Source organism: Hemitrygon akajei, chromosome 5 (assembly GCF_048418815.1).
Source record: "Hemitrygon akajei chromosome 5, sHemAka1.3, whole genome shotgun sequence".
Classification (NCBI taxonomy): domain Eukaryota; kingdom Metazoa; phylum Chordata; class Chondrichthyes; order Myliobatiformes; family Dasyatidae; genus Hemitrygon; species Hemitrygon akajei.
In genome coordinates this window covers 142,568,477-142,594,810 of record NC_133128.1, presented here as the reverse complement: position 1 = coordinate 142,594,810, position 26,334 = coordinate 142,568,477, and the positions used below count along the sequence as shown (strand labels likewise).

General features: G+C 40.1%; 1 long non-coding RNA gene across 1 annotated transcript in view; it reads right to left on the bottom strand.

Moving 5' to 3' along the window:
* LOC140728254 (uncharacterized) overlaps positions 1-26,334 on the bottom strand; it is an 86,241-nt gene that overhangs the window by 7,695 nt on the left and 52,212 nt on the right. The window contains exon 2 of the long non-coding RNA XR_012099038.1: positions 21,549-21,640. This is a non-coding gene — a long non-coding RNA (uncharacterized lncRNA). The remainder of the gene's footprint in view (positions 1-21,548; positions 21,641-26,334) is intronic.

Below are 26,334 nucleotides of genomic sequence, written 5' to 3'. Positions count from 1 at the left end.
AGTAAAAAACTCCCTATGTTGCTTCTCCGTCACAATAGCAATAAAGAGGGGAAATGTGGGAGAATATTGCCCAAACACTAAAATTGTATACATAACTGTTTTGTATGCATATATGTACAGTCAGATACACAATCAGATCAATGTACAATCCAATATGCAATCAGATCAATGTGTATTGATAAATCTGGTGGCCTGGTGAAAGAAGCTGTCCTGGAGCCTGTTGGTCCTAGCCTTAAAGCTGTGGTACCATTTTGCCGTATGGTAGCAGCTGAAATAGTTTGTGTTTGGGGTGGCTGGAGTCCCTGATGATCCTCCGGGCCCCTTTTATGCTCCTGCTGCTGTAAATGTCCTGAACAGTGGGAAGTTCACATCTACAGATGCGTTGGGCTGTCCGCACCACTCTCTGCAGTGCCCAGTGATTGAGGGAAGCACAGTTCCCGTACCAGGAAATGACACAGCCAGTCAGGATACTCTCGATGGTGCCTCTATAGAAAGTCCTGAGGACCTGCGGACTCATGCCGAACTTCTTCAGCCGTCTGAGATGAAAGAGGCACTGTTGTTTTTTCTCACCACACAGCCAGTATGTACAGTCCAGGTGGATCCTCGGTGATGTGTATACTGAGGAGCTTGAAACTACTCACCCTCTCAGTCAATAGGGGCTAGCCTGTCTCCATTCCTTCTGTAATCCACAATCAACTCTTTCATTTTTTGACATTGAGAGAGGGCTTGTTTTCTTGGCGCCACTGTGTCAGGGTGTTGACTTCTCTTCTGTAAGCTGTCTCATCTTTGTTGGAAATAAGGCCTATCAATGTTTTGTCATCCGTAATTTTGATTAGCAGATTGGATGCCAAGACAGTTATGGGTGTTTAGGGAGTAGAGGAGGGGCTCAGGACACAACACTGGGGAGCTCCTGTGTTGAGGATCAGAGAGGCAGAGGTGAGGGAGCCCACCCTTACCACCAGCCGGCAATCCGACAGGAAGTCCAAGATCTAGCTGCACAAGATAGGGTGCAGGCCAAGGTGCCTGAGATTCTTGTCAAGCCTGGGGGAAATATGGTGTTGAATGCTGAACTGTAGTCAAAGAAAAGTGTTCTAACATAAGCATCCCTCTTCTCCAGGTGAGCGAGGATGGTGTGTCACACTGTGTAGTTTTTCCTCTCCTAAAGAATTTTTCTTGACTCTGGTACCCTGGAGGCAACACACCATTCTGGCATCTCTTCTGTGGTCCTAGAATCTACCATTTATCTTCCTCACTATCAAGTCTCCCATTCCTATGTGCCTCAGGCCTTACTAACCGCTGTAAGAACATTCCCCTCAGCAGGTATATCTGTTAGTGATGAGAATGGGCACAGGGGGACCCTGGATGAATGTCATCTCCCCTCACTTTTCCTGGTAAGGCTTGTTGCTGAGATATTTGGAACTCATTAATTTCATTTCTTCTGAATGTGGACAGCAGTCCACCTTAACGGAGAAATTCCTCTTTATCTGTTTTGGATTACCTCAATCAGAAATTTCTCTTTATCGGATCCAAGATGATTCCATAGGATCCCTGATCAAAACAATCTATTTTGCTTGCCTTCCCACAGTTGCTGCCAGGCCTACTGAATGCTTGCATCACTTTGGAAGGGGAAAACACCTCTCTCCCCTTTCTCAACTTCTCTGTCTCCATTTCAGGAGACAGACTGTCTACTGATATCTATTATAATCCTACTGACTCTCACAGATATCTTGACTGTACCTCTTCCCATCCTGTCACTTCTAATAATGGCATTCTCTTTTCTCAGTTCCTCCATCTCTGCTGCATCTGTCCTCAGTAAGAGGCTTTCCATTCCAGAACATGTGAGATTCCTCCTTCTTCAAAGAACGGGCTTTCCCTTACTCTACCACTGATGTTGCCCTTACCCACATCTCCACTATTTCCCAGACATCTCCCCTAATGGATCTTCCCATCGCCGTAACTAGGATAGAATTCCTCTTGCCCTTACCTATTACTCCATGAGCTTCCATAACCAGCACATCATTCTCTGCAACTACTGCCATCTTCAATGAGACAACTATCACTAAGCACATCTTTACCTCCCCCACTCTCTGCTTTCCACATGGATCACTCTTTCTGTGACCGAGTTGTTTGTTTGACTCTCCTGACTAATCTCCCTCTTGCCACTTACCCTTGCAAGTGGCACAACTGCTACATCACTACCTTCACCTCCTTCCTCACCACCATTCAGGGCTCCAAACAGTCCTTCCAGGTGAGGCACCACTTCACCTGTGAGTCTTTCAGGGTCAGCTTCAGGGTACCCAGTGCTCATGGTGTGGCCACCTCTGCATTGGTGAGACCCAGCATAGACTGGGGGGATTGTTTTGTCAAGCACCCTTGCTCTATCCGCAACTGGCAGAATTTCTCAGTGGCCACTCATTTTAATTACACTTCCCATTTCCTTTCCAACATGCCAGTCCATGGCCTCTTCTGCTGCCATGATGAAGCCGCTCTCAAGTTGGAGGAGCAACACCCAATATTCTGCTTCAGTAGACTCCAACCTAATGTCAAGAACATCAAATTTTTGACTTCCAGTAATTTCTCCCTACCTCCTAATTCTTTCTTTTTCCATTCCCCATTCTGGCTCCCCTCTTATCCTTTCTCTTCTCCTCTCCTGCCTATCACCTCCCTCTGGTGCCCCCCTTCCTTCCCTTTCTCCCTTGGTTCACCCTTCTCTCCTAACAGTTTCCTCCTTTTAGCCCACTTATTACCCCCCCAGCTTCTCACACATCCCCCTCCCCCACTCGCCTACATTCCCCTCATCTGCTTCCACTTATCTCCTTTCAGTTTGTACTCCTTCCCCTTATTGTCTACCTTTCCACATCTGATGAAGAGTTTTGGTCAGAAACTTCAATTGTTAATTCCTCTTCTTAGATGCTGCCTGGCCTGCTGAATCCCTCCATTATTTTGTGTGTGTTACTTTTGACTTTGCTTTGGATTTCCAGCAATTACAGGTTTTTTCTTCCTTCTGTTCTTTAGCGGAAGCAAGATTCACAAAATTACTGAATATGAGAAATTCAGAAGCGATATGGAAAAATTTCTCCAATAAGGAGAAATGCCAATGCAAATACTTTAAAAAGACTTGCAGTCTATCTTCAAAAGAAAATTTAAAGAAAGTGAGGGAGTTAGCCCTAGTACCTTGATCAATATTTATTCCTTATTCAACGTTACTAAAAATCAGACTAAACATTGAACATAGGAGAGTACAGCCCAAGAGCAGGCCTTTCAGCCCCTATGTTGTGTCCAAATAATTCAGTTAATGATCCCTAATTTATCTAATTCCTTCTGCCTGCACATGGTCCGTATCCCACCACTTTATGCATATTTATGTGCCTACCTAAGAGCCTCTTAAATGCCTTAACATATCTGCAACCACCACCACTCCTGGCTGTGCATTACTGGCATCCACTGTGATCTGTATAAAAACAAACTTACCCCACATACCTCTTTCAAAATTTCTATTTCTCACCTTAAATCCATGTCCTCTACTATTAGACAGTTCAAAAGCAGGAAAAAGATAGTGACTGTACAGTATATACTCTTATCAACTTCTCTCATAAATTTATAAACTTTAATCTTCTATCTGGTCTCCCTTCAGTCTCCGTCTTTCCAGAGAGAATAACCCGAGTTTGTCTAACCCCTCTTTATAGCATGTTATCAGATCCAGGCAATGTCTTGGTGAACTTCTTCTGCAACCTCTTCAAAGCCTCCACATCCTTCCTTTAATTAGGGTAACCAGAACTAAATGCAATAATCCAAATAGAGCCTAACCAGCGTTCTATAAAGATGCAATATAACTTCTTGATTCTTGAATACAATGCCTTGGCCAATAAAGGTAAGCATGCCCTTGCCTTCATTAGCACCTTATGAACTTGTGCGGCCACTTTATGAACTTATCCAGTGATGGACTTGGATCTCGAGATTCTGCTGTATACTGATGCTGTTGAAGGGTACTGCTATTAACTTCATAATTTCCCTTGACGTTTGATCTTCCAAAATGCAACACCTCACACTTGACTGGTTTAAACTCATTTGCCATTCCTCCAACCATATCAGCAGCTGATCAATATCCTGCTGCATCCTTTGCAGTCTTCTGTACTATCTACAAACTGATCATGTGCTTCTTTGCTTTATTTTGTGGGAGCTTGCAGTTCTGAAATTAATTGCCTTGTTTCCTAGTAACTGGCTGTAATGTGCTTTCAGATGACTATTGATAATTAAATAAATTCATAAGTTTTAGATATCAAAGTTATAAAGAAAGTTCCCACACTTATATGTCCCAGATCATGAAGTGACATTGAGTGGAATATCTGTACCTTCAATGTTTCAAATTTCAGATGATGCAGATACAAAATCATCATATTTTTCTGCATAGATTTTTTCTTTGCTTCAACTGCGGCACAACATTGACTTGCTTTATATGGCCCCACGTAGTACAAAAAGTGCTCACAGTGGTAGAATGGATGTCAAGCCAATGAAAGCAAGATAATTAAATGTTTAATTGAATTGAGTTTTACTAAGATACAGAATGAGGAAAACAAGGTGCAGAGGTAGGGGGATTTAAACAAGGAATATCAGCAAGGGGGCTTTGGTGGAAGAAAGTGGTAAAATAGATAGGCAAAACCCTTTACCTCAAGGAATGAAGTATTAGCTGTATGATGTTGTAGAGGGACAGGATACATTGTTGGGCTGAAAGAAGAGATAAAGGAGGGTGGAGACAATGGAGAGATTTAAATAGTTAATTAAGTATTGAATTGTTGTAGACACTGAATAAAATGCTTTACTGAAATGAAAAAAATTCATTCGGTTCTTTTCCATTTTTGCCACTGAGCTTATTTTTACACAAATGCTTTATCCTTCTTATTTTGAAATGTAAAATCCTGCAATTAACTGCATTAAACTGCATCTGAATTAGAGATTTGTGATGTGAATGAACTCCATTAAGAATTGGGATGGTTCTGCACAAAGTTTATTTTATCTGGGGTCTTTTCAACTACAAGAGTGGGAATTTAAATCCCACATGGATATGGGTTAGATTTGAAACAATGTTGTACTGCAATCTGCCAGCATAATTACTAGAATGTCAATGACGACTTTGCTAATTGGTCATTGTAATTTTTGAGGAATGGAAACTTCATTTGCATGCTTAGCCAGGATTACCATCAATTACAATGGCTGCTCTGAAGGATGTCTGAATACTAGGGATTATAAAATTATCTGATGTCTCTGTAACCATTCTACTTTTCTTGTCAAAAAGTAGTATTTTGACTCTTAACACAGTTTATGATTAGTGACTTTTAGTAAATGCAAACCATATAATCCAGCAATTTCCGTTGTGATTATCTGTTTCCTTATAATGAAAACACAGATGGTAGTCCTCATTGTCTTGTGCAAATGATGCATAATTGGTAGTCTGTCATGAGGTTTATTTCTAGAGACAGGAGACACCGGGACAATTAATGCAATGTTGACTATAAATTATATTACAATGAAGCAACCATATTTCTTTACCAATTTACACACTTAGTAGGTCATCTTGATTTGACTGGGATGTACATTTTCACAGTCATTATTAATCCATTATACATTGTGTAGTGCTTTATTTGCTCAGTTTTTTTCAGAGAAAAGTTGTTGCTGATGTTCCCACTCACTTTGTTTCCTTTTTTTCCTTCTATACCACTTATGCAATATCTGTGGTCTAATGTTTTGCAACTTCCTGCTCTCTTACATCATGTACAAGTCACTCTCTCTTCAAGTGCAGATGAATCCAGTATTTCAACAACAGCAGGACAGTTTTCCTACAGATCCTGGCTAAAGTTATTCCCTCAACTAATTTCACAGATAATTATCTGGTTATCACATTGCTATTTGTGGAAGCTTGCTGCCTGGAAACCAGCTGCCATGTTTACTACTTTCCAACAGTGAATGCATTTCACTGCTGTGAAATGTGGGATATCCAAAGATTACAGAGGATGCTATATAAATGCATGTCCTACTTTCTTAATCCTTTTCCCTTCTTTCGTTGTCCCTTTTTCATTTTTCCATTTCTAATTAGTGTGCTTTTAAATTCCAAGCCCGAGTCTGAGCAATGACACCTTGCAAGATGAGAATGGGGAAATTAAGGTGAAGCTCACAGGGGCCCTTTGACCAGCAAGGATAGCTGGATTGCTACCAAAATAAGCCCTTTGAAATTTCTGACCTGTTCTCAACCTGTCTTCAGTGAAACAAGTTCTAATTTTAACAGAGGCAGCTCAGAACAGGGGTGGGACAGTGAAATGAAAAGCTCCACCATGGGTAAAATGTCCACATTAACAGAATTTGTATTTATACCCCATGAGATGAAAGGGAGGAGGAGGGTTAGATCTGTAAAGCAAGGGCATTTTCAGCGCTGCAGCAGAGCAGTCCCTGATTTCTGACTCCTTCATCCCTGACCCCTCCTTCCACCTCCTCTGTTTGAATCCTCCCTCCCCTGCCAGTAGCTGGCTTCCCCCTGCTGACAGAAAAGCCCATGCCTGCAGTCTTCACGCTCCTCATGATTTCTGGCTCTCCCCCGTGACTTTCCTCTTCTTCCTTCCGAGATCTATGCTTGTCTAGCATCTGCTCCCTGGCTTCTTTCCTGCTACAACTGACAGGCAGCCAGTCTATAAACCATTCTGGCTGTCGGGTAGGAAACCTGCTGAGAAAATATTAAATATGCTCTGCAGTTAATGTCTACAGAATGACAATGAAATTGTACTTCTGGATTTCCCATCCGGAAATCCTTCATTCCACAACCATCCCACCCTCACTCTCCACGCCCCTGAGTAAATACTTGCAATTTAAAATGTAAAGTGTCAAATTGTAAATGTCAATTAGGATTCACTTATTTAGGATTTTGGTGATTTGTAATTGCAACTTTTATCATTATTGAACGAACCGCTTCCTTCAAATTACAGCTGTTGAAGTCTAATTGATTTAATTGTTACCAACTGCTAGAAGCAACTGTAATTGAACACCTGCTAGAGAGTCAGACATTTGAAACCATGCTCAATGATCACATGTATTTAATGTTATTGTACCACATTGTTGTATCTTAACACTATGCAATGCAAAACATTTTAAAATGAAGGTAGACTGCTGGAAAAAATTGTCATAATTACCATCACTGTACAAACTGACTCTACTATGCGAGCATTCTGCTGCAGAAATATAGAGCGCATTACAGGCCTTTTGGCCCTGATGTTGTGCCAATCTTTTAACCTACTCTAACCTTTCCGTCCTACACTACATAACCCTCCATTTTCCTATCATTCGTGTGTCTATCTAAGAGTTTCTTAAATGCCCCAGATGTATCTTCTTCTACAGCCCCCCTTGGCAGGATGTACCATGCACCCATCACTCTATTAAAAAAACCTACCTCTGACATCCACTTTGTACTTTCCTCCTATCACCTTAAATTTATACCCCTTTATATTAGTTATTTTCATCTTGGAAAAAGTCTCTGGCTATCCATTCTATCTATACCTCTTATCACCTTGTACACCTCTACCTCACTTCCTCCTTCACTCCAAAGAGAAAGGCCCTAGCTTGACATTTGACACATCAAATTGCACAGAACTATCATAGGCATACGCTGGTGACTGGTTACTCTGCCCTGCTTCTTCTGAGACTCAGGCAGTAATAGAAATATTGGCACTGGACACCAACTCGCAAAGCAAGTACAGTAATGACATGATGCAGTTTTGCCATGCCAGCTTTAAATGCAACAGCAGGACAAACACCATCTCTCAGAGTGTTCTTTATGCCACATTTTACTTTATACCGTAACATCTTACATAGTTTTTGCTTTCCAGTATCTTATAAAAATTATTAGTTTTAACCCTCCCAATGATGCATCATTTAATTTTTCTGCAGTCAATGAAAACTACAGGATAGAAACAGGCCCTTTGGCCCATCTAATCCATCCCAAACCATTTAAACTGCCGAGCCCCATCAACCTGCACCCAGATCATAGCCCTCCCCATCCACTACATATCCAAATTTCTCTTAAACACTGATATTCAAATTGCATCTATCACTTGCACTGGCATCTCATCCACAGTCTCATCACCCTCTTAGTGAAAAGTTTCCCATCATGTTCTCCTTAAACATTTCACCATCCACCCTTAACCCATGACCTCTAGCTGCAGTCTTACCCAACCTCAGTGGAAAAAGCCTGTTGCAGTTACCATACCTATATCCCTCATAATTTTGTATATCAAATCTCCCCTCAGTCTTCTACGTTCCAAGGAATGAAGTCCTAACCTATTCAATCTTTCCTTGTAACTCAGGTCCTTCAGTCCCGGCAACATCCTTGTAAATTTTTTCTGTTCTCTTTCAATCTTATTTACATCTTTCCTGTGGGTAAGTGACCAAAACTGCACACAATTCTCCAAATTAGACCTCACCAACATCTTCTACAATTTCAACATTAAAACAACTCCTGTATCCTGTATACGACCCTATCTACCTGTGACACCACTTTCAATGAATTATGGACCTGTGTCCAGATTCTGCACGCCTCCCACAATGTCATTCCACTCTACAAAAAGAGAGAGAAGCAGAAGAAAGTAAATTATGGGCCAGTTAGTCTGAACTCAGTGCTTGGGACGACGTTGGTATCAACTGTTAAGGATGCCATTTTGGGTACTTGGAGACACACGATAAAATAGGCTAAAGTCAGGATGGTTCCCTCAAGAGGAAATCTTGTCTGACAAATCTATTGGAATGCTTTGAAGAAACAACAAGCAGGATAGACAAAGGAGCAGCTGTTGTGCTCTGGGATTTTCAGAAGGCCTTTGACAAGGTGCTATATGTGAGGATGCTTAATAAGCTACGAGCCCATGGTAATACAGGAAAGATACTAGCATGGATAAAGCAGTGGCTGATTTGCAGGAGGCAAAGAGTGAGAATAAAGGGAGTTTTTCTGGTTGGCTGTTTGTGACTAGTGGTGTTCCAGAGGGGTCTGTGTCAGGACCACTTTTTTATGTTATATGTCAATGATGTGGATGATGGAATTGATGGCTTTGTTGCAAAATTTGCGGACAATTGAAGATAGGTGGAGGGGCAGGTAGTTTTTGAGGAAGTAGAGAGGTTACAAAAGGACTTAAATAGATTGAATGAATGGGCAAAGAAGTGGCAGATGGAAGACAGTGTCGGAAGTGTACGGTCATGCAATTTGATAGAAGAAATAAAAGGGTAGACTATTCTAAATGGAGAGCAAATTCAAAATTTTGAGGTACAAAGGGACTTGGGAGTCCTCATGCAGGATTCATTGAAGGTTAATTTGCAGGTTGAGTCTTTGGTGAGGAAGGCAAATGTGATATTAGCATTCATTTCAAGAGGACTAGAATATAAAAGCAAGGATGTAATGTTGAGGTTTTATAAAGCACAGGTGATGCTTCACTCAGAGTATGTGAGCAGTTTTGGGGCCTTTATCTAAGAAAGAATGTGCTGACATTGGAGAGGGTTCAAAGAAGGTTCATGAAAATGATTCTGGGATTGAAAGGTTTGTCATATGAAGAGCAATTGATGGCTCTGGGCCTGTACTCATTGGAATTTACAAGAATGAGCGGTGACCTAATTGAAATCTATCGAATGTTGAATGGCTTTGATAGAGTGGAGGTGGAGAGGATGCTTCTTATGGTGGAAGAGTCTAAGGCCAGAGGACAGCCTCAGAATAGAGGGGTATCCTGTTAGAACAGAAATGAAGAGGAATTCCTTTTGCCAGAGTGTGATGAATCTGTAGAATTTGTTGTCAAAAGTGGCTGTAGAGGCCAAGTAATTGGGTATACAAGGCAGAGTTTAATAGATTCTTGATTGGTCAGGGCATGAAGGGATATGGGGAGAAGGCAGGAGACTGGGACTGAGAGTAAAACGGATTAGCCATGGTGAAGTGGCAGAGCAGACTTGATGAGCCAAATGGCCTAATTCTGTTCCTATATTTTAGGATGTTATGGCCCACAGGGTCTGAGGGAACACCTTATCAGTGCCTGGGGATTTGGCCACCCTTATTCGCCGAAAGACAGTAAACGCCTCCTCCTCTGTAACCTGTACAGGGTCCATGACCTTGCTGCTGCTTTGCCTCATTTCTGTAGACTCTGTGTAGTTTGCTGAGTAAATACAAATGCAAAAGATCCATTTAAGATCTCCCCCATCTCGTTGGCTCCATGCATAGATTATCATTCTAATTTCGTAGAGGAACAATTTTGACCCTTGCAATTCTTTTGCTCTTAAAATATCTTCTTTACCTTGTCTGCTAGGGCAATCTCATGTTGTCTTCTGGCCCTCCTAATTCTTTAAGTGTTCTCTTGCATTTTTTATCCTCAAATACATTATCTGTTCCTATCTGCCTATACCTGCTATGCACCTCCTTTTTTTTTCTTAACCAAGGTTTCAATATCTCTCGAAAACCAAGGTTCCCTAAATCTGTTACTTATTGTTTTTATTCCTTGCTGTTTATTCTGACAGGCATATACAAGCTTTGCACTCTCAAAATTTGACTTTTGAAGGCCTCCCACTTACCAAGTACACCTTTGCCAGAAAACAGCCTGTCTCAATTCACACTTGCACGATCCTTTCTGATACCATCAAAATTGGCTTTTCTCCTATTTAGAATCTCAACCCAAGAACCAGACCTATTCTTTTCCATAATTACCTTGAAACTAATGACATATGATCACTAAATGCAAGTGGTCCCCTACACAACTTCTGTCACCTGACCAGTCTCATTCACGATGTTTTTTTAAAATGTTTGGCTATTACTCTTTTTTCACCAATTTTTAAGCCCCAGTTATTAAGGAATAACATTATAACATTATGATAAATTTAATTTTTTAATGAAATTTAAATAAAGATGATGTTCTGGAAATTAAAGATGCACACAGCACGCTTTGCCCCCAGTACTTGAGGAAGGCTTCATGTAAAGATGAGATAGGCAATTGGACTGAACAAATCCCTGATGTTTGTCATGGACTTGCTGATGGTTACCGTGGCCAGACTAAAGAGTAGCCCAAACCAGAGGGCTCTGATCTGCTGCTGCCCTCTTACAAATATTTTACATAAACATTACGTTACAGTTTTAGAGATAAAAGAATGTACAGATTAGAGATAAAAATATTTTTCTGTCTGTTTTGATTGCCAGTGGCATCATTCCACAGTATAAGGCTTTCAGGTTTTGTAAAAGATTATAATAATGTTATAAACTGAACCCAAAAGTGTACCATCCCATAGGTACTGGAAAAGCATGATGTTTGTACTTTAGCTTGATCTGACTATATGGAACTAAAGGTAATGAACTTCCTTCTAAAATGACTGATTGCATGAAATTTGGTCCATCCAGAATGGTTTCAATACATTCTCAATGACAAATGTCAAGTTTGAAAAGATATTCTGGAAGTATTCTCTATTCTGCAACTAAATGCTGAGTGGTACTCTTTTAAAATTGTGGTTCATTCACTTTTTGCAGCTGAACAAATAGGTGTGGCCAAATATTTCTTAGGATGAATGAAACATTTCCAACTCAGCAATAACTTTGCTACTTTAAATGATAATTTTACAGACATAAGCAATCCTACAATATCCCCCACAATACATGTAATCCTCACTTTCAACTGTGCAGTGTTTATGATTCTTTAAAATCATTGTTTAATGAAAGAGAGAGATTAAACCTCACAAAGAAAAGTAGTCACTGCAGTTTTAAGAGTAAAATGTTAAAAATCCTCATAACTACTCTCATTAACTGAAGCAACTTAGTGGTGAAGAAAATGCTTCCTCTATTTTCTTCTCTGGTAACAATAAGCCAGTCATTTTTTACCCTACCAAAACAGCAGGAATAATATTCGCCAGGTCTTTGAACAGCTCCTACATGTTGAAACATAGGTGAGGACAGGATCTGAAGTAGCTGTTGTATTCTTCTAACATTCAGCCCACAACCCTCCACATGAGCCTATTGAGAACATGGAAGTAATTATGGGATCATGGTACATTATAGCACATTGGCCCATTGTGTCTGCAACAAGTCTTTTGAACAGTGATCCAGTTTAATCCCCCTCTCCAGCTCCTTCCTTGTATCTCCGCTGCCCTTTTCTCCTTCAAAGACTTATGTAGTATCTTTTGAGTGGTATGATTAAATTGCCTCCTGCCACCATGCAGGCAATGTACTTTAACTCTAACCACAGGATGGTTGTTAGGGTAGTGGAATGCTCCTCCTGTAAGATGTGGGCAGTTAGGGAAACTCAGGGTTTCCCTGATGACTACATCTGTGGGAAGTGCACTGAGCAGTAGCTCCTGACAGATTGGGTCAAGGAACTGGAGCTGGATCTGGACCATCAAGGAAGTTGAGGACTTCAAAGACAAGATATTTACCTAGGGCATAGGCTTCAGGCAGATGGGTGACCACCAGGACATTGTGTATACAGTCAGCAAGGGTTCCTCTGTGGCCATTCTCCTCACTAGCAGATATGCCTGATTGGCAACTACTGAAGGGGATGTTCTTTCAGAGACTAGAAAGGTCTCAGTGTGACCAGCTCTGATGTTTGGAAGGGAAGGGTTCAGTCAGACAGGGCAACAGAGATAGGATGCTTGATAGTGATGGGAACAGACTGGAGAGATGGCTGCAGGGGAGAAGCCAGGATGGTATATTCCCTCCCAGGAGCCAGAGTTAAGGATGTCTCTGAGAAGCCATAGAGAATGCTCAGGAACAGGACAAACATCCATAGGTATTTGTATACATATCACAAAGGTAGGACAAGGGATGAGGTCCTGTAGAATGACTATAGGGAGTTAAGTAAGAAGTTTAAATGTAGATCTCCTGATTACCCCTGGTGACACATGATAGTGAGTCCAGGAATAGAAAGATAGGCCAAATGAATGTGTGACTAAAGAGCTGGTGCAGGGTGCAGGGATTCTGGTTCTGTTCAAAAGGGATGGGTAGCTCTTGAACTGAAAGGGGATAATATCTTAACAGAGAAATTTGCTTTTGCCACTTAGGAGGGCTTAAACTAGAAAGGTAGTGGGTGGGGTGGGATTCAAAGAAAGTGCAGTCAGTGAGAAGACATGGGTATGTGCAACAACCAAAGAGTATAAGGTTAGCAATCACAATATCTATGTATACATTAAATTAGTAGATCAGACCACTGCTTTAAATTGCATTTATTTCAATGCACATAGTTTAAAGATAAAATTGACAAACTGAGGGTATAGATTGCACCTAGATACTGAAATATTGTGCCACAGAGAAACATGGCTGAGAAAAGGGCAGGACCATCAGCTCAATGTTTCAGTGGATAACAATGCTTTAGGATACAGGAACAGGAAAGAGTGGAAGAGGTGTTGCCTTTTTGATATGGGAGAACATAACTGAAGTGCTTAGAGAAGATATTTGTGGGGGTAGATAGAACTTAGAAATAAAAAAGGCTATGGTCACCTTGGTAAGACCACATTATATATAGTCAGCAGGAACTCGGGAAGCAGATGTGTCAAGAGACAGAATGAAATTTTGAGAATAGTAAGGTAGCGGTAGTAGATTTCCATTTTCCTGCTATTGGCTGGGCCACCCAGAGTGCAAGGGGCCTGGATGGAGTGAAATTTTGTGGTGTGTCCAAGACCATTTCCTCACACTATATATAGAGGAATTTACTTGAGAAGGAGCAATATTAGACCTCCTCTTAGGGAATGGGGTGGGCCAAGTAATTGAAGTGGCAGTCAGGGAGTACCTTGGGTCCAATGACCATAATTCTATTAATTTTAAACATGTTATAGAAAAGATAGAACAGGCCCAGAGGTAAAATTCCTGAACTGAAGCAGGGCCAAATTTGAGGACATCAGGCAGGATCCAGTTGTAATTGACTGGGTGGCTCTCCATAAAGGCAAAGCAACAATTGGCAAGTGGAAGGCTTTTAAAGGGTCACAGCAATAGTGCAGGGTTAGCACTGTTGGAGTGAAGGGCAGATGTATAAAGTTCAGTGAATCCTGGCTGATGAGAGAAGCTCTGATAAGGATAAAAAAAGGAAGCAGACATCATGTTTTGGCAACTGGGTACAAATGAATACCTTTACGAATAAAAGAAGTTTGAGACCAGGCTTAATAGGGAAATCAGAAGGGAAAAGAAGAGGGCGTGAGATGGATTTGATGGGCAGGGTTTAAAATAATCCCAAGAGGTTCTTCATTTAACAGCAAAAGGCTGAATAGATTTTCTGGGAGATAATCAGAGCCATCTATGTTGGGAGCTGCTGCAGAGGGCTGAGATTTTTAATGTCTATTTTTTCTCAGTGTTTACTAGGGAGAATATCATAGATGCAAAAGAAATTAGGGTAATACAGTGCCCTGTAAAAGTATTCAGCCCCAGCCCTTTGTTCACATAAATGCATATTACAACCAAGGATTTTCATCAATTTAAATGAGAAATTTTTATTTGTGAATCACATGCTTATTCTTTTTTTCACAGTAGAGCCCCAAAAACAGGGAAAATTGTAAAGCATGAGAAACTAAAAATTCAAAAACTAAAATGTTAGCAGTTCGAAAGTGTTTATCCCTTTTGCTCGGTAATTAGTTGAAGGATGCGTCGCAGCTATTACAGCCAGTAGTCCTTTTGGATAAGTCTCCGTTAGCTTTGCACAACGTGATCGAGCAACATTCGCCCATTTCTCCTTTCAAGCTGTGCTAGCTTAGTTGGGGAGTGGTAGTGGACAGCGATCTTGAGGTCTTGCTAGAGATGTTCAATTGGATTAAGGTCAAGACCCTGAATGAGCCACTCAAGGACATCAATTTTCTTCATTTGAAGCCCCTCCATGGTTGCTCTGGCAACGTGCTTTGGATTATTGTCCTGCTGGAAGATGAACTTCCTCCCCAGTTTAAGCTTCCTGGCAGAGGGTAGCAGGTTTTTATCCAGGATCTCTCTGTATTTAGCATTTTTCATCTTCCCTTCAATCCTCACCAGATTTCAAGTTCCTGCTGCTGAAAAGCATCCCCACAGCATGATAGTATCTCCACCATATTTTACAGCAGGGATAGTGTTACCTGGCCGATGCACAATATTAAATTTATGCCACACATACCTTACAGAAACAAGGGGCATTTATTCAGGTGATCTTCCAATGTTCTACATCAACAACTTGGGTGAGTTGGTAAGGTAATATACAGTATTGCACTTGAGGAACGGTAATGTAGTAGTTACAAAGGGCTGAATACTTCTCCAGCCTTACAACTTTGCTTTTATAATTTTTAGTAAACTGTTGACAGATTTTGGAATTTTCCTTTTGATTTGACATGATGCACAATGTTCTGTAGATTAGCTCAAAAGAATCCAACTTCAATATATATTAAATTTAGAAAATGAGACAGTAAAATGTGAAAATAGTTGTGGGGGCTGAATATCTTATTAGGAAGGAGAAGGGGTTTTCAGCCTAAAATCACATTAAGATAGGTAAATCCCCATGCCCCAACCAAGTGGAGGGTAATATTCCTGGTTACAGGGTATTTGGATAATGTACGGAATTTGTTGGTCTTGCGAGACCATGGATCTGCACCTGGAAAGTATTACATGAATATTGAAAAATGTAAACTTGCTGAACAAGAAATTGAGTAAACAGCATGCTAGAAAATGGTTCAGGAGACTCTAGTTCAACAACAGAGTTTGATTTTGCAGGAGTATGATCTATGTTAACTGTAAATGTATTGTTTCACATATTGTAGTTTGCAGTTAAAATTTTGCTCTTACAGATCAAAATTTTCCTTTTGGGGGGCTTGTCCGTGACATGGACAAAATTGGAGCTTTTCGATTGATTAGCGATCTCATTGACTACTTCCCTTTTGATTGACTTGTGTGTGGAAACCAGCAGCAATGGATATTGATGCATTTCTGATCACCAGACCCTGAGGCATTAGGGAATGCCAAAAAGGACGACTTGTTGGCCATTACTAGGAAGCTGGGGCTTACTGCGGTAAAATGGGATATGAAAAAGGTACAGATTCAGAGAATAATAGCCGAGCACTATATCTCGTTGAGGAAGTCTGGGGGGGGGGGGGGGGGGGAGTTAGAAAGGTTTCCTGAAAGTAAACCCAGTGGTCTTGAGCTCAAGTACAAGTTGGAAAAGCTAAAGATGGAGGCTGAGGATATGCAAAGACAGCAACAGCTCGAGTTTGAGTTAAGACGAAAACAGCTCGAAGCTGAAGAAGCAAAAAAACAGAGGTGGTTTGCAGCTGAAGAAGCAGAAAAACAGAGGGGGGGAGGGAGGGAGAGAGGGAGAGAGAGAGGGAGAGGGAGAGAGGGAGGGAGGGGGAGAGAGAGAGAGAGAGAGAGAGAGAGGGGGAGGGAGGGAGAGAGAGAGAGAGAGAGAGAGGGAGACACACACACACACACAGGCTGTTGGAACATTAGCTTGTCACTGCTATGATTTGGAACTCTCCTATGCCCAAAATGTTGGGTTGATTATCAGCATGCAGTGCACAACAGATGTGTGACTGTCACTTAGTATAATCCATATGTGTGGATTTGTTGGAGTATCCTGTGGTATCACTTTTGTTGGCCTTTACCTGGAATCCGGCTGTTATGTGATAACCACTTGAAGACGATATTCCTGTGATTGTCATCTGGTGATATTTCTGAGTGGATTTCGGAACGACTCAATGGACAGAATCTTTGATGACTGATATTCTGTTTACCCAGCGGGGAACATGTGGAATTCGACGTAATCGCCTTCTCTCTACATTATATCCTGGATTACAAATCTCCCTCCCGTCATCTATTCTGTGGATTACCGAAACTTTCTACTTTGCCATCTGAAACTTAAGACTTTAAGAATTGTTCCTGAGCTTGATTGTTTGGGAGCCATACACACATATATATGCATAACACTGTTAACTTCTATTTATTTCATTTAAGTTACTATATTATAAGTAGATACTAATAAAGATAGTGGTTTTAACATTAAAACCTGACTCAGAGTGTGATCTATTGCTGCTGGTACGTAACATAAAATTTGGATAATATTGGAAGATAAGTAAGGGAGGATGGGGATGGTAATATTGTTTGAGAAGGGATGATATGTTAGAAGGATCATCAAATGAAGATGTATGAATTGAATGAAAGAATAACAAAAAGACAATCACAATGTTGAGGATGCACTGTAGATCTCCACAACCTGAGAGAGTTAGAAGAGCAAATTAGATCAGTGCAAAAACACTACAGCAGTAATAGTTGAGGTGTCAAATACCCTAATAGTGGTTTAAATGCAGTTAGTTTAAAAGATACAGAGGTCACGGGACTAACATGTAGCAGGCCCAACAAGATATACTATGGGTGGCGGGTCAAGAGGGAGGGGGTTATGGTTTGCATTTCAGGAATTCTGGATCTAGATTTGGGGAATGAAGCCGGCAAGTGGAAGGAGTATCAGTGGGAGAGCGTTTTTGTGACGGTTATCATAATTTAGTTAGATTTAGCTATGTCATGAAAAAGAACAACGATAAAATAGGAGTACAGATTCTAAATTTGGGTAAGGATAATTTTTCTAGACTGAAAAGTGATATAGCAAATGTGGACTGGAAGCCAGTACAAAAATAAATTAGTATCAAATTAAATAAGAGGCGCTTAAGAAGTAGATTCAACATTCAGGGTGAATGTGTTCCAAATCTCGAATTCCCTGGATGACAAGTGCATAGAGGGAAGGATCAGGCATGAAAGGGGAGCTAGGGTCAGACCCTAAGAACTTAAAACAGCAGGAAGACTGGAAATGTGTGGCATATTTAGGAGAGGAAATTGAAAGGGAAAAAGTTATACAACACAGAAAAAATATTGCCAAGAAAAGTCAAAGTGAACCCAAAGATGTTTCATAAAAAAATAAAGAGCAAAAGGATTACTGGGTGGTTGGGGGAGGGGGAGCAGAAGGCTTCCCAAAGACTGAAAGGTAACCTATGTTGAGGGTGTGCTGAGAGACCTGTACTTGCCGGGACAATGAAACAGGAAAAAAAGATCACTTCTAAGTATTTTATAAGTAGGAGCATTTTATTGGAATTCCCTGCTCCTTCCCAGCCAACCATACTTGTCTGAGGATTCATTGGGGGTAGTAGAAAATTTAGTGCACAAGGGACATCATTCAGCTCACTCTGTCCTTTCCAGTCAAAAAAAATATACCAAGTTAAATGTTATCTTCCTACACTGGATGATTTATCCATTTTCTGAGGCGCTAAACCTCTTCATACATTCCGTCAGTATATCTAACCATCCAATATTTTCCATTTGTCTGTTCTAGTTACCTTATTGGCATAATCTCTTATTCATTTGGATCTCTCTGAATAGGTTACCTTTTTGGTCCTTGAGAGGTCCTTTGGTTGTTATTCCTAGTTATTTTGCTGTTTATGTCTTTATGAAATATCTTTGCATTTTCTTTGACTTAGCATTGAAAAAACATCCTGAAGCTTCAAAGAATTCTCATAATTTAGTTTCTGTCACTTTCCTGGGATATTGTTAGCTTTTTGTTATAAGGGCAATGGAACATTCGCACTAAATTTATAGATCACCCATTTAAAACTTTAAAGGCCTCCCAACGCTCATGGAGTTATTTCAACTTATTACAGGTTGGAGAAGTTTGTGGCAGTAATCTAATTCAGCTATCCATATCAAGGTCTGGCACTGGCATTTTAAAATATTTTGTAACAAGTAAAAGTCTGAAGGAGATGGGTGTCCTGTAGTGAGGGTCTTGCCTCCTAACTTTCTATCACAGAGGTGTCAGAAGCATAATAGAGTACTATGCAGCTTTATGAATGAGTAGAACTTCAATAGTTAAGCAGTTCAGAGCTGTCTAAAGTAAAACAGATCACATCTTTTTGGCATCTTTTTTCTGCAGATAGTACACATGGTAGCAAGCAGCCTAGGTTTCATTGATAGTACCTTTCAACATCTGGAAATACCATCAGCTATGAGATTCCTTCCGCTATCCTCCTGACTCAGACATATATTTCTTATTGTTGCTGAGACTAAGTACATTTGGGTGTAGCATTTGACCACCTCAGCTCTGTCTCTAGAATTCTCTCTTCAACATTCTCTGTCTTTAAAGGTCCTCTCAGAACCCACCCCAAAGCCCATCTATATTACATCTTTGTCTGTTTTACAAACATTTCTTTCTGAAAGCCTTTTGGTTGTTGAATGAAGTAAAAGGTGAAAATAGTGTTGCTTACACACTCAATGGCCATTTTATTAGGCAGACCTTTACGCCTGCTCATTAATACAAATATCTAATCAGCCAGCTATGTGGCAGCAACTCAATGCATAAAAGTAAGCAGACATGGTTAAGATATTCAGTTGTTGTTCAGATCAAACGTGAATGGGGAAGAAATGTGATCTAAGTGACTTTGACTGTGAAACGATTGTTGGTGGCAAATTGGGTGGTTTGAGTATCTCAGAATCTGCCGATCTCCTGGGATTTTCACATACAACAGTCTCCAGCATTTTCAGAGAATGATGCAAAAAACAAATACACATCCTGTGAGCAGCAGTCCTGTGGGCGAAAATGCCTTCTTAATAAGAGAGATCAGAGGGGAATGGCCAGACTGGTTCAATCTGACAGGAAAGTGACAGTAACTCAAATAATTATGTGTTACCACAGTAGTGTGCAGAAGAGCATCTCTGAATTGTCAACATGTTGAACCTTGAAGTGAATGGGCTTCACCAGCAGACCACAAACATGCACTCAGTGGCCACTTTATTGGATATCTAATAAAGAGGTCACTGAGTGTATGTATAATATGTTGATATAGAAATTCAGAACAGAAAGTGTCTTCTATACGCGAGAATGAAATAGAATATTATTTCTTTGCTGTGCACCGTTATGTTTTTGTTGTAATGTTTAGTCAGGTTCTTATCTTGTGGCCACCAGCTTTGGCTGGTTTCACTTACTGCTGCTTGTAAACTGCCTGTTGGTTGCTGTAACAGCTGCTCTCCTTTAATGTGGGAAGTAATGATCCCAAAACAATTTTTTTACACTGAGATACAAACCTTGCAGGTGGGTTAAGAAGTACGCATTTTGCAGGAAGCTGTAAGGCAGCAGCAATTGTGAAGTGGTGCACATAGCCCACAGCACAGGCAGCTGTACCTTCAAGTAGTTTTACTCTCCGAAGTCTTCTTCTGGTACGCAGAATTTAGAGAAGGTAGGTCAATGCAGTGTTTGTCTAACATCAAATCGGTGATGAAGCACATTTTTCCACAGATCGGTATTGATAATACCATCAAAATTCTCTTTAGCTGCTGTCAGTAATTCAGTTCTTCAGCCTTCGATTTCATCCTGTTGAGATCCTCCAGAGATTTAGAAATTTTTTGTGTTTCTCTAGATTCGAGCATCTACAATCTCTTGTCTTCAGTTTCATATGTTTATTATCAGTCAGCCAGCCTAATCTAACCACCAAAAATACAAGACCATAAGACATAGGAACAAAGTTATGCCATTGGGCCCATTAAGTTGGCTCTGTCATTTGATTGTGACTGATCCATCTGATCCTGGGAACCACCATCTCTCAGGATCTGAAGTGGGAGCAGAACATCAGCTCCATCCTGAAGAAGGCCCAGCAGCGGATGTATTTCCTGCGGCTCTTGAGGAAATACGGTCTGCCTCAGGAATTGCTGCTGCAGTTCTACACTGCAGTCATTGAATCTGTCCTGTGCACCTCCATCATTGTGTGGTTTGGAGCTGCCACCAAGCAGGATAGAACCAGACTACAGCGCACAGTGAGGACTGCCTAGCGCATTATTGGAGCCTCCCTGCCCTCTATTGTGGACCTGTACTCTTCCAGGTTGAAGAAGAGGGCGGGGAACATCATAAAGGACTCCTCCCATCCTGCGCACGGACTGTTTGATCTGCTTCCGTCTGGTAGGCGCTTCAGATCCCTCCAGCCTAAGACTAATAGGCACTGGAGAAGTTCTTTCACTACTGTGGTCACTTTGCTGAACAGTTAACTGCCGGTTAACTGTCGGCTAACTATTACTTGGATTGCACTACCTGTATGTATAATCTATATTTTCATTTATATTTATCATTATTATTGTTATGAGCAGAGAGACAACATCTGCCGGAAGTAAATTCCTTGTATGTGCATAGGTACTTGGCGATTAAAGTCTGATTCTGATTCTGATTCATTTTCCCTCTCAACCCCATTTTCCTGTCTTCTCCCTATAACCTTTGATGACCCTGCTAATCAAGAACCTTTAAATATACCTTGGGAGTGGAGTGACATTTGCAAATTTCCAGTCCCCTGGAAACATTCCAGAAACTAGTGATTCTTAAAAGATCACTACTAATGCCTTTACAATCTATTCAGCTACATCTTTCAGATTCTCAGGTGTGATACATCTAGTCCAGATGACTTGTCTACCTTCAGATCTTTTAGCTTCCCAAGCACCTTCTCCTTAGTAATAGCGACTACACTCACTCCTGCCACCTGACTCTCTTGAATTTCTGGTGAGTTGCTGGTAGCACTCACAGTAAAGACTGAAGTAAAATAGTTACCGGTATTCAGTTCATTCACCACTTCTTTGTTTCCTGTTACCACCTCTGCAGCATCTTTTACCACTCTTGCTTCTCTTTTATTCTTTATCTACCTGAAAACAGACAGGAAGATGAGCATGTAAACTAAAAACAGAATACTGCAGTATTCTATCCTGACTTATGGAAGTGAATGCTGGACCATTTCCCCAGCAATGGAAAAGAGACTAGAAGCAGCTGAATTGTGCTTCTACAGGAGAATGTTAAAAATATCATGGACCACACACACATCAAATGAAGAAGTTCTCAGAAGAGCCCAAGCAGTTAGATCACTCATACCAACAATAAGAGAAAGACAACTCAGATTCCTAAGACACATCATGTGGAAAGATGAACTAGAAAAACTTATACTCTCTGGAAAGATCGAGGGGAGCAAGCCTAGAAGAAGACCTCGGTTTATGTACATCAAAAGTCTAGCCAGGTGGCTACACATAGAGGAAAGTCATACAAAGAACAAGGGATAGATCTGTATGGAAAACCATGGTCACCAACGTCCGCATGGTACCTAGACAAACAGACCTAAAAAAACTTCTGGTATTCTGAATCAGAATCAGAATAAAAATCATATTTAATATCACTGTTGTATCATGCAATTTGTTGTTTTGTGGCAGAAACACAGAAAAATGATAAATTATAATACGAAATATGTATTTAAAAATTAAATTAAATAAGTAGCACAAAAAGAGAGCAAAAATAGTGAGGTAGCATTCATGGGTTGATTTATTATCCGTTCAGATATCTAATGGCAGAGGGGGAGAAGCTGTTCCTAAAATGTTGAGTGGGTGTTTTCAGGCTTCTGTACTTCCTCTCTGATGATAGGAATAAAAACACAGCTTGTCTTACGTGATGGGGTCCTTAATGATGTATGCTGCCTTTTTGAGGCATTGCCTTTTGAAGATTCTGGAGCAGCTAGTGCCCATGATAAAGTCAGCTGAATTTGCAACCCTCTGCAGCTTTTTCTGATCCTGTGTAGTGGCCCCCATACCAGACAGTGAAGCAACCAGTTAGAATGCACTCTAAGGTACATCTGTAGAAATGTGCTAGTCTTCGGTGACGTACTGCATCTCCTTTTTTATTATTAGCTACCTTACCTTAATATTTAATCCTTTTTCTCCTTTCTTTTGTTGTCTTCTGTTGTTTTTTAAAAAGCTTCCTAATCTTCTAGCTTCCTACCTTTTTTACTATATTGTATGCCTTTATTTTGCTCTTACGTTTTCTTTGACTTACCTTGTCATCCACGATTACCTCATCCTCCCTTAAAAATTCTGCTTCTTCTTTGGGAGAAACTGATGCTACAGCTTCAAATCTGCTCTCAAAAACTCCAGCCATTGCTTCTCTACCATCACCCTTGCTGGTGCCCCCTTTCCAATCAACATTTGGTATAGAAATAAAGTGTCATAAAAATGGAGAGAAGGAAAGCTGTATTTTCTCCAGACAGATTGTCTCAGTCCCACCAGTACATCTACTCACTTAATCAAAACAAAAATCTATAGTATTTTCTTTAAATAAAGAATGCATCTTATCTTTGTCTCACAAAAGTCATTCACTATACAAATTCTGCATTCCATAGACAAATCACTCTATGGGCACTACACACTGTCCTTTAGCAGAACCCACATTTCACTATTTTCATGTTTTGCAGAAACTTTTGTTAAACATTTTCAATTTCTTACAGAAAATTACAAAACAAAATGTCCCCACAGAGAAAAAGAGTAGAGCTGATCAGCCAAAAGTCTTGGGATTGACAAACAGTCCAGTCTGTGAGCAAGAAATAAATTATCACTAGTCCGTGTATAGCCAGGATTGCAAAACCATTGCCCTGAGAAAGTGCTAAAAGCAGAGAAACCAGTTGTTTGAAAAGAAGTGCCAGAAGGATAGAAATAATTTGGTCTGCATGAATACCAGGAGCACTGCCATTATTGATCTAAGTGTCAGAAGCCTGGACTCAGAATAGTGAGATGTCTGTGAAGGACAAATACACCGATTGGCCTGAGTGAATACCAGGTGCTTGGACACTGTTTGGTTTGAGCGAGTATCAGAGATCAGAGACATGGGCACCAACTGGTATGAATTTTATCAGAATTCAAGACTATTCAGAAACAAACTTCTTGCATTCATTATGCTGTGAGATGCAGAACATTACAAGCATTTCTAAATTCTTATCAATGTTTTACAGGCTACGTTCTGCCACTTTATCTATTTTCCAATGATCCGAAAGTCAAGAGGATAATGACGATCCTATCCCCACTTAACTTACACCGCCTTCAACCTCTGTTATCTATTGCCTCTGAGGCATTCCTATGCATGGCAGTCTAGATGGGCACAACCGTCTGCTTATGAATCAACACATTGCCTTCAGTAATAATATTCCCTAATTATATACAAATATTGCAATGTCAGAATACAAATAAGTCCACTATAAATCTAGTATAAGCAGAGAGTACTGCATGTATCTGATGTACGATCAATAGTGAATATATCTTTCAGTCAAGGCTTTGTTTTTAAAAGAAAACCTCTGAAATATATGTTCCTATGAGGTTTTCAATATCTGAGAGTAAACTGTTGGGCAGTAATATGTTGAAGACATATGACTCTAACATATTCCCCAAATGTTCTCTTGACTGAGGTTAGACTGAGAATCAAACCAGTAACTTAAACCTAATAATTTAACAGCATTTCACCCACTAAAGCAGATGCCTACAGATCTAATACTGTGCGGCGACATACAGTTCACTATATGTCATTATCTACAAGAAGTGTAACGTCCATGATATTGGGAAGGCAATATTGCTGCAACCCACACCTGAAATATTCACACAATCCAATAATAGCTAAAACATCAGTTTACAATCAAATCATGGTAAACAACAACTCTGAATCTCAGCTACCCAGACAGCAAAATCAATGGAGCAAAGGAGAAGTATCCTCGTCAAAATACAACTTGTTCAGAGACAAGTTCATAAGCTAAATTGACACACATCATAGTCTCCCAAAGGGGTTTTACCAATACCTATCAAATATTGATAATAGTAACTTGTCTAGAAGATGCTCAAATGCATCTGAAAATGTTCAACAAATGATGCAAGTTGAACATTTCCAGTCGAAGCCCAAGCATTTAGGAGAGGTCAAGGCTTTGAGCTTAAATAAACTTAATACTTTGAATAAAAGAAAGTTTACAAATGTTAAAAAATATATTCTTTTTTAATCTCAAGATAGTTTTTCATTTAAAATCTTACTTGGGAGAGCTAGTTACTTGGGGAGTGAGGTAAATCAGTAAACTCAACTCGACTCAGAACAAAAGCAATCTGAATAGTATCCTTCTATTATTTGTCATTCTACTGATCCATTAAGAAGGTGACTTTTTTCTGTAAAAATGTTCCTTGGATTTATCAATGAATAGGCTACGACACTAGAAACTCTCCCTTTTAAAAAGCAGTTTACATTGGAAGAGTCCCAGTTAAAATATTTATGTAGATAACATCTATGATAAATATTGATATAATAGTATGACCAAAAGTCAAAACCAATGAAGCAAGAGTTATAGATAAGGTGATACTTCAGAAGAAACTGGTCGATCTTCAATTGTATTCCAAATGAAGAGCTAAGCTTTTAGTTTTGAGGTCAAATAGGACTGCACAACAAGGATATTTGAAACAATGTGTGCAGACTCAGTTCAATTACCACTTTATAATCAACCCTTTTGCCAATATTATTATACTGACTTTCAAAATTCCAATGCACAAATTTATAACAGCCCTCTATATAATCACGGTGGTGTGCTAAAATGATTGAACCAGATGTGGGGACAGTGTTGTGTTCAAATCCTTGCAAAATAACATTGGCAGTCTTAATTGTATACAATGCCTTGTAAAAGTATTCAGCTCCCAACCCATTGTTTACATAAATATTAAAACCAGGGAACTTGATCAATTTAACCGAGTATTTTTATTTGTGGATCACATGCTCAGTTTTTTTTCCACAGTAAAGCCCCAAAAAAACAGGGGAAAGGCATGATAAATTAAAAGTACAAAATCTGAAATGTTAGCATTTCAAAAGTATTCATTCCCATTTACTCAGTACTTAGTTGAACCACCTCTCGGAGCTACTTATAGCCAGTAGTCTTTTCGGATAAATCTTTATTAGTTTTGCATAAAGTGAAGGAGCAAAATTTGCTCATTTCTCCTTGCAAAAATACTCAAGTTGTGCCAGGTTAGTTGGGGAACAGCAAAGGACAACAACCTTGAGGTCTTGCCAGAGATGTTTGATAGGGTTAAGGTCAGCACTCTGAGTCACTCAAGGACATAAATTTCTTCATCTGAAGCAACTCCAAGGTTACTCTGGCTGTGTGCTTTGGGTCACTGTCCTGCTGAAAGATGAACTTCCTCCCCAGTTTAAGCTTTCTGGCAGAGGCTAGCAGGTTTTTATCCAGAGTCTCTCTGTATTTAACAGCATTCATTTCCCCACCAATCTTGACCATATTTCCTCTGCCTGCTGCTCAAAAACATCCCATAACATGATGCTTCCTCCATCATACTCTACAGTAGGGATGGTGTTACCAGGCTGATGTGCAGTATTAGATATACACCACATGCACCGCTTAGTGTGGAGGCCAAAAAGTTCCACTTTATTGTCATCCGACCATAAGGCCTTCTTCCACATCTTTACAGTATCTTCTAAGTGAAGCTTTGAAAATCTTTATGTGCAAGGATAATCTTGTTGACTTCTCTTGAATGCTCTTTTGTCTTCATTT